At 40.6% G+C, this 6,587-nt stretch overlaps 1 long non-coding RNA gene across 1 annotated transcript; it reads right to left on the bottom strand.

The window, feature by feature from the left end:
• Positions 1 to 2,669: 2,669 nt before the first annotated feature.
• Positions 2,670 to 5,493, bottom strand: LOC125911672 (uncharacterized). Its single transcript, XR_007454407.1, has 2 exons — positions 5,320 to 5,493; positions 2,670 to 2,944 (listed from the first exon to the last, which is right to left on the bottom strand). It is a non-coding gene; the product is annotated as an uncharacterized LOC125911672 (long non-coding RNA).
• Between the last annotated feature and the right edge of the window lie 1,094 nt (positions 5,494 to 6,587).

The following is a 6,587-nucleotide window of genomic DNA, read 5'->3' as shown; positions in this document are numbered from 1 at the left end:
TCCACTTCTGTGAGTTTGCTGTATTTTTTCGATTCCACTGTTAGTCTGCAACCTCCCTGGGGGCTCCCCAGGTGTAATTGGCCCCCATAAGTGGAAAGCAGGGAGAGGCCAAAGAAACAGGCAGGCCACTCCCAATTGGTAGACGGCTGGTTTAGTAAGCACTGGAACTTATGAGCCTTGCCTTGCACAGCCACAAAAATGAGACTGCCACACCTGGCTGACAAATTTTAAAGTTTATATAGAGGCCTTACCTGAGTTCAGTCACATGTCCGTCCAAAGAGCCTCAACACCACATCACTATCTCAAGGCTGTGTCCTTGGGGCAGCATCTGGAAGAGGAGAAGGCAAGGGGAACCCACACTCCCCAAAGCGGGTAGAGGCTCCCAAGTTCTTGGGAGCTCGGCTTTCAGGTCAACGGCTGGTAGTGCCCTCTCTCTCTAAGATCTCTCTCAACACTCCACTGGTCCTGACCGGCTCTTAAAACTCATGCGCGCCCCTCCATAGTTTGCTGGGAGTGGCCAGCGAAGGATTTCACTAGCGCGCAGGTGTCTCTTTAAGCAGCCATCTGGCTGCATTGGAGGCAGATGCAAGAGAAAACACAGGTTTAAACAATGATCACCAAAATCAGTAACACCTTTTTCCACTAGCATTTCTCCAAAATAAAATGGCGTCGGGCATTATTACTGCCTTGAAAGGAGGCACCTGTGCCATTATCCAAACAGAATGTTGTGTATTTATGCCTGATGAGTCGGTTGATATATCATCTTTATTAAGTTACAGTATTAAGGGTTACACTTGTGTCCTCGTGTGATGTAAATGTTTAGTAGAATTCATCAGTGAATCCATCTGGTTCTGAAGTTTTCATTGTTAGAAAGGTTTTGATTATTGATTTAATCTTTGCATAAGTAATGGGTCTGTTTAGGTTTTCTATTTCTTCATGATTCCATCTTGGTAGATTGTGTGTTTCTAGGAATTTACTCATTTCTTTTAGGTTATCTAATTGGTTGAGTTATAATTATTCCTAGCAGTTTCTTGGGATCTTGAGTGTTTCTGTTGTCAGTTCTAATGACTGTTCATTCATTTCTGATTTTATTTGAGTCTTCTTTTTTTCTCAGTCTAAAGGTTTGCCAATTTTATCTTTTCAAAAAAAAAAAAAACAGCTTTTGGTTTTGCTGATTCCCTTCCTATTGTCTTTTTAGTCTCTATTTATTTTACTTCCACTCTGATCTTTGTTATTTCCATTCTTCTGCTAGCTTTGAGCTTTTTGTTTTTCTAGCTCTTTGATGTATAAACTTGGGTTGAGACCCTTTTTTCCCCCCTTGTAAACTATGCAATTAGACTCCTTTTAGGTAAAGACTGGAAAATGGCCATTTTTGCCTGCTCTCTCCATCCATACTGAACCTTGGGGGAAATCTCCAGTGAGTGTTCAAGTGCCCATTAAGAACTGCTTCTTTATTTGCTATAACTTCTGTGTTTCGTGCATGCAAGCTGTAAGCTCTAGTGCCTTTCAGAGCAGAGTATTTTGAGGGCCCATCCCTCTGGTGGCAGTCCTAAAGTTAAGATGCTAGCTGTATAGTCAAAATCCTTCACTCTTTGGGGAGAAGCCAGGAATTAGATGTTCCCTCCCGAGTATCTGCTGCTGTTCTGGGAGTGAGCTTTATGGTGAGAGTCTTCTCAGCCTTTCCCTACCCATGTTGATGTGGGTATTTTCTCATTTGCCAGATATGTAGGAATCGCTCATGTAGTTTCTGGATTTCCTTCAGAGGGGATTGCTGAATGGGTAGCTGTACATCAGTGCATCCATGCAAAGAAAGTTCAGGAGCCCCTATGTCACCTTCTTGGCCCTCATCCCATGCCCATTTGTTTGCATGCCATCTATGACTGCTTTCATGCAGCGACAGCAGAACTGAATAAAGTAGTGGCAACAGAGAACATATGTCCCACAAAGCTGAAAAAATTTATTATCTGACCCTTCACAGAAAAACTTTGCTGATCTCTGGACTACACTAATTCAGGAAGAAGGGAAGAATATTACAACAAAAGCAGGAAATTACAAATAATTATAATATATTAGACATCAGAGAGAAAAGCAATCTACTCGAAGCAAGATACCCTGAAAGTAAGGAGTGGGGGGAAGGGAGTGTCAGGTTGGAAAGTCCACATTATAATTATAGTCTCTTGATTACCAGATCAAAGAATGTGCAGTTCATTCTGTAAGAAGGAAAAAAAATGTTAGAAGGATCTTTTACTAGTATTATGAAGGTGTGATTCTAATTTAGTAGCTGTATATGCAGTTGAACTAAACTGGAAATCTCCAGGAAAATTACCTTCAGGTTGCATCAGAGAGAAAACTGGAAATGGACCAACTCAGGTAAAACCTAGGATTCCCTTATATCCCATTCCAGTTTAAAGATCGCTGCTTTTCCCTAAAGGTGAGCAACTTAGATTTCTTAGTCCAAGAATTTTTCCTTTCATACCTTGTTTTTTTCTACTTTTTCCTTCTCAACTTATTGAGCATAGCTTTGCCAGTTGGGATCAATTCTTAAAGCTTGAGAAGGAGACATCTGTTGCTAAAGCTAGATCCACTGCTCAGCAAGCAGCCTGTAAGTTAATAATGGGACCCTATCACTGAATACTAACTGTTACTTTCCTCCTAATATCCCTGAAGCATTATTAAATGTGGCACTTACAGCCCCTTATATGCAATTTACCTCTGGAAAAGGTCATCTGCAAGTACAGTACTTAAAAATCTGCCACAAGGAGCTGTGAGATTACATGCTAAACCATTTATTACCCATCACAAGACCTACATCAAACAAGCCTCATTTTAAATGTAGCCACTTTCTCTTAAAAATGACAGTGGAATCTTCTTTGGAACATACTTATTCACAGCAGAAAACATCCTGTCTCTCTCAGTTTTCTGAAAGTTTGGAGCATTGCTTGGGCTGTGGAGGAATGACATCAAATTAAATGTCGAAGCAGGTGAAGCTTGCCTTTGATGAGTCGCACTGCTTTTTTCAGGGACCTGGTCATGCTTCCCTCAAGCTATCCCGAACTCCCCACCCTAACCACACTCTAGCCTTCTGCTCTCAAAAGTGTCTTATTCTCTGGATCTTACCCAATTTCTGCCCCTTCCCCAAACTGACATGTCAAGGAAGTTCCAGGTTAAGATGGTGGATTAAAAACACAAATCTAGTATTATACCTTCTGTATCAGTCAGGTTGGGCTGTTATAACAAAACATCATAGATAAGGTGGTTTCACAACAGAACATTATTTCTCATAGCTCTGGAGGCTGGGAAGTCCAAGATCAAGGTCCATTAGATTCAGTTCTCAGTGAGGGTTTTCTTTCTGGCTGTAGTCAGCTACCTTCTCACTGTATTCTCACAAGATGGGGAGAAAGGAAGACTCTGGTTTTTCTTCTTCAATCCAGGACACTAATCTCATCATGAGGCACCAATCTATGCTCTCCTCTAAACCCAGTTATTTCCCAAAGGCCTCATCTTCAAATACCATCATAATGAGAAGTAAGGACTTCAACATATTAATTTAAGGGTGATACAAACATTCGGCCCATAGCATTCTGTCCTTGGCACCCAAAATTCATGTCCTCACACGCAAAATGCATTCATTCCAATCCCAACTTCTTAACACCAATTCTAAAGTCTAAAGTTTATATTAGAGGAGACCTCTAATATAAACTAGATACAAGTGAGACTCAAGGTCCAATTCATTCTGAGACAAAATTCCTCCAGCTGTGAACCTGTAAAACCAAACAAGTTATGTGCATTCAAAATACAATGATGGTTTATATATACAATGCAATACTACTTGGCAATGAGAAAGAATGAAACCCTGCCATTTGCAACAACGTGGGTGGAACTGGAGGGTATTATGCTAAGTGAAATAAGTCAGCCAGAGGAAGACAAATATCATATGTTTTCACTCCTATGTGGAACTTGAGAAACTTAATGGAGGACCGTGGGGTAAAAGAGAGGGGAAATATAGTTTCAAATAGAGATGGAGGCAAACCATAAGAGACTCTTAAATACACATAACAAACTGCAGGTTGATGGGGGGGATGGAAAGGGAAATGGGTGATGGGGATTGAGGAGGACTTGTTGGGATGAGCACTGGGTGTTGTATGTAAATGATGAACCACGGGAATCTACCCCCAAAACCAAGAGCACACTGTATACACTGTATGTTAGCTAACTTGACAATAAATTAAAAACAAAAAATACAAATGGTGCAAAAGGCATAGGATAGACATTTTCATTCTAAAAGGGAGAAATTGGAAGACAGGAGGGCATGATGGGTACCAAGCAAGTCTAAAACCTAGCAAGAAAACTGCCATTAGATCTTAAGGGTTGAGAATAATCCTGTTTGGTTCAATTATCTGCCTTTCAGATCCAATGGGGCCACAGCCCCACTTCCGTGGCTCTGTCGAGTGGGAATTGCACCCCCAAGCCTCCAGAAGACTGCTATCTGGCGTGTTGAAACCAAGGCAAAGGCCTCCCACTTTGAAACCAAGGAGGCCTTTCTGATAATCTCTGAATTGCTTCTGGGGTCATTCTTCCCCTGTCTTGAAGCACTGGCATATTCATAGGCAGATAGCTCTATGGTCTGGTGCTGTAGGATCTCTGAAGTCTGACAGCCTTTCCTCATTTTGTCTCATCTCCACCCCTCAGTCCAAACCAACAGTGTTTCCATAGTGAGGCTGATTAGATCCATGTTTCACAACCATAATCATCTCCTTACCAAGAGGTTGCTCAGCCACACCCTTAGTGTTCCCTTCACAACAAACTTCTCAAGTGTTATAATATGATAAACTGAGAAGTTTCTAAATCTTTTAAGTTCTGAATTTGTTTCATTTAACAAGTCCTTCTCCAATTCATTTCTTCTCAAATTTCGCTATATACAGTCAGGAGGAAGCAAGGCACTCCCTCAACACTTTGCTTAGACCTCAACATCCAATTTACTCACTCATTTTACGTTCCACAGAGCACTAGAATATAGTTCAGCCAAGCTATTTGCCACTTTATGGCACAGATCTTTTTCTTTATTTTCCAATAACACATTCCTTATTCACCTCTGAGTCCCCAGCAAAATCGCCCTTCACGTTTACGTTCCTAGTATGAACCTCAAATTCCACCAGCCTTGATTCATTACTCAGTTCTAAACCTGCTTGCACATTTTTAGGTATTTGTTACAACAGAACTCCACTTCTCAGTACCAAAGTCCATTAATATTTTTGGCCTGCTATAATAAAATACCATAGACCAGGTGGCTTAAACAGAATGAATAAATTCATTTCTCACCACTCTAGAGGCTAAGAAGTCCAAGATCAACATTCTGACAGATTTGGTTCCTGATGAGAACCCTCCTCCCGGTTTTCTGTGTCCTCACATAGCAAAGAAAGAGAAACCAGAATTTACAGCCCAGAATCCTGATCCCTGTGGCCCAGCCCGCTTTCTTGATACTTTAGTATTAGACCTTTTTCTCCTCATCTTTTTCATTAGTGAAATCTGCATTTTGTCCATGATGGTTTTAGTTTTTATCTGTCCACCTTCGATGCTTGCTGTCCTATGACTTTGATTTTTCACTTTGTGTATATTGCTTATATACTATAGCAGCATGATAATGGAGTGGACAGGCAGCATGGTTTGTGGGAGATAGAGTGCAAAAGAGAACAAAGGCAGAAATATAGCATGTATTGAGCCTTAACTAAATACTTAAATTAAATTATTTTTTTAATTCTTAAAATAACTTTGAAAGGAAGGTATTATTATTTTCCCCAGTTTACAGTTGAGGAGAGGAAACAGGTTCTAGTTGCTTTTTATACGTGTGTGTGTGTGTGTGTGTGTGTTTAGTTATGTGTGAAAAGATCAAAGAGGGTTCTGAGCAAAGGCAATTCATTTCAAGAGACACTACTTAAAAGCCAATATAACACTTTTATGGTTACATACAATCTACCCCTTCATTCTTCTCAACTCCATGGCCTTTTCTGTTACTGCTCTTCCCATCCTAGATTCACCCAATAGCCCTGGCCATACTGGTTTCCTCACACACTCCAGACATGCTCTTTCTCAGGAGTTTTGCACTTGTTGCTTCCCCTTCTTGGAATGCCTTTCCCCTAGTGGCTAGCTCTCTCACCTCATTCAGGTCTTTGCTCCAACATCTGCTCAATGATAACCACTCCACCTAAAACTGTAACTCCGCATCACTCTTCTCCTTATGCTTCTTGCTTCTATTCTTCTGCATTGCGCTTACCATGATTTGATAGGCTAACTCTGTCCTCCCATTAGAATGGGATTCCCACAGGACAGGAGCTCATTTCAGTTTGTTTACTCCCTGTATCTAGACCATTTCCTGGCCCATAGTAGATGTTCAATTAATATTTACCAGATGAAATAAATTAATAAAGTTTAGGGAAAGTTGATTTAGACATAGTTAACCAGATTTTTTAGCTGCAAGAGAAAGAGCCTTTAAGTATTCCAATGCATATTTTCATTTACCAAGGAGAGAATCTAGCATGCACAGTTTCCCAAAATTATGTGAACATAGTATAACCCTTTTTTCATGGAAC

This window comes from Panthera uncia (genome assembly GCF_023721935.1).
Source record: "Panthera uncia isolate 11264 chromosome C1 unlocalized genomic scaffold, Puncia_PCG_1.0 HiC_scaffold_3, whole genome shotgun sequence".
Lineage (NCBI taxonomy): Eukaryota > Metazoa > Chordata > Mammalia > Carnivora > Felidae > Panthera > Panthera uncia.
This window is presented reverse-complemented; position numbering and strand designations above follow the sequence as displayed.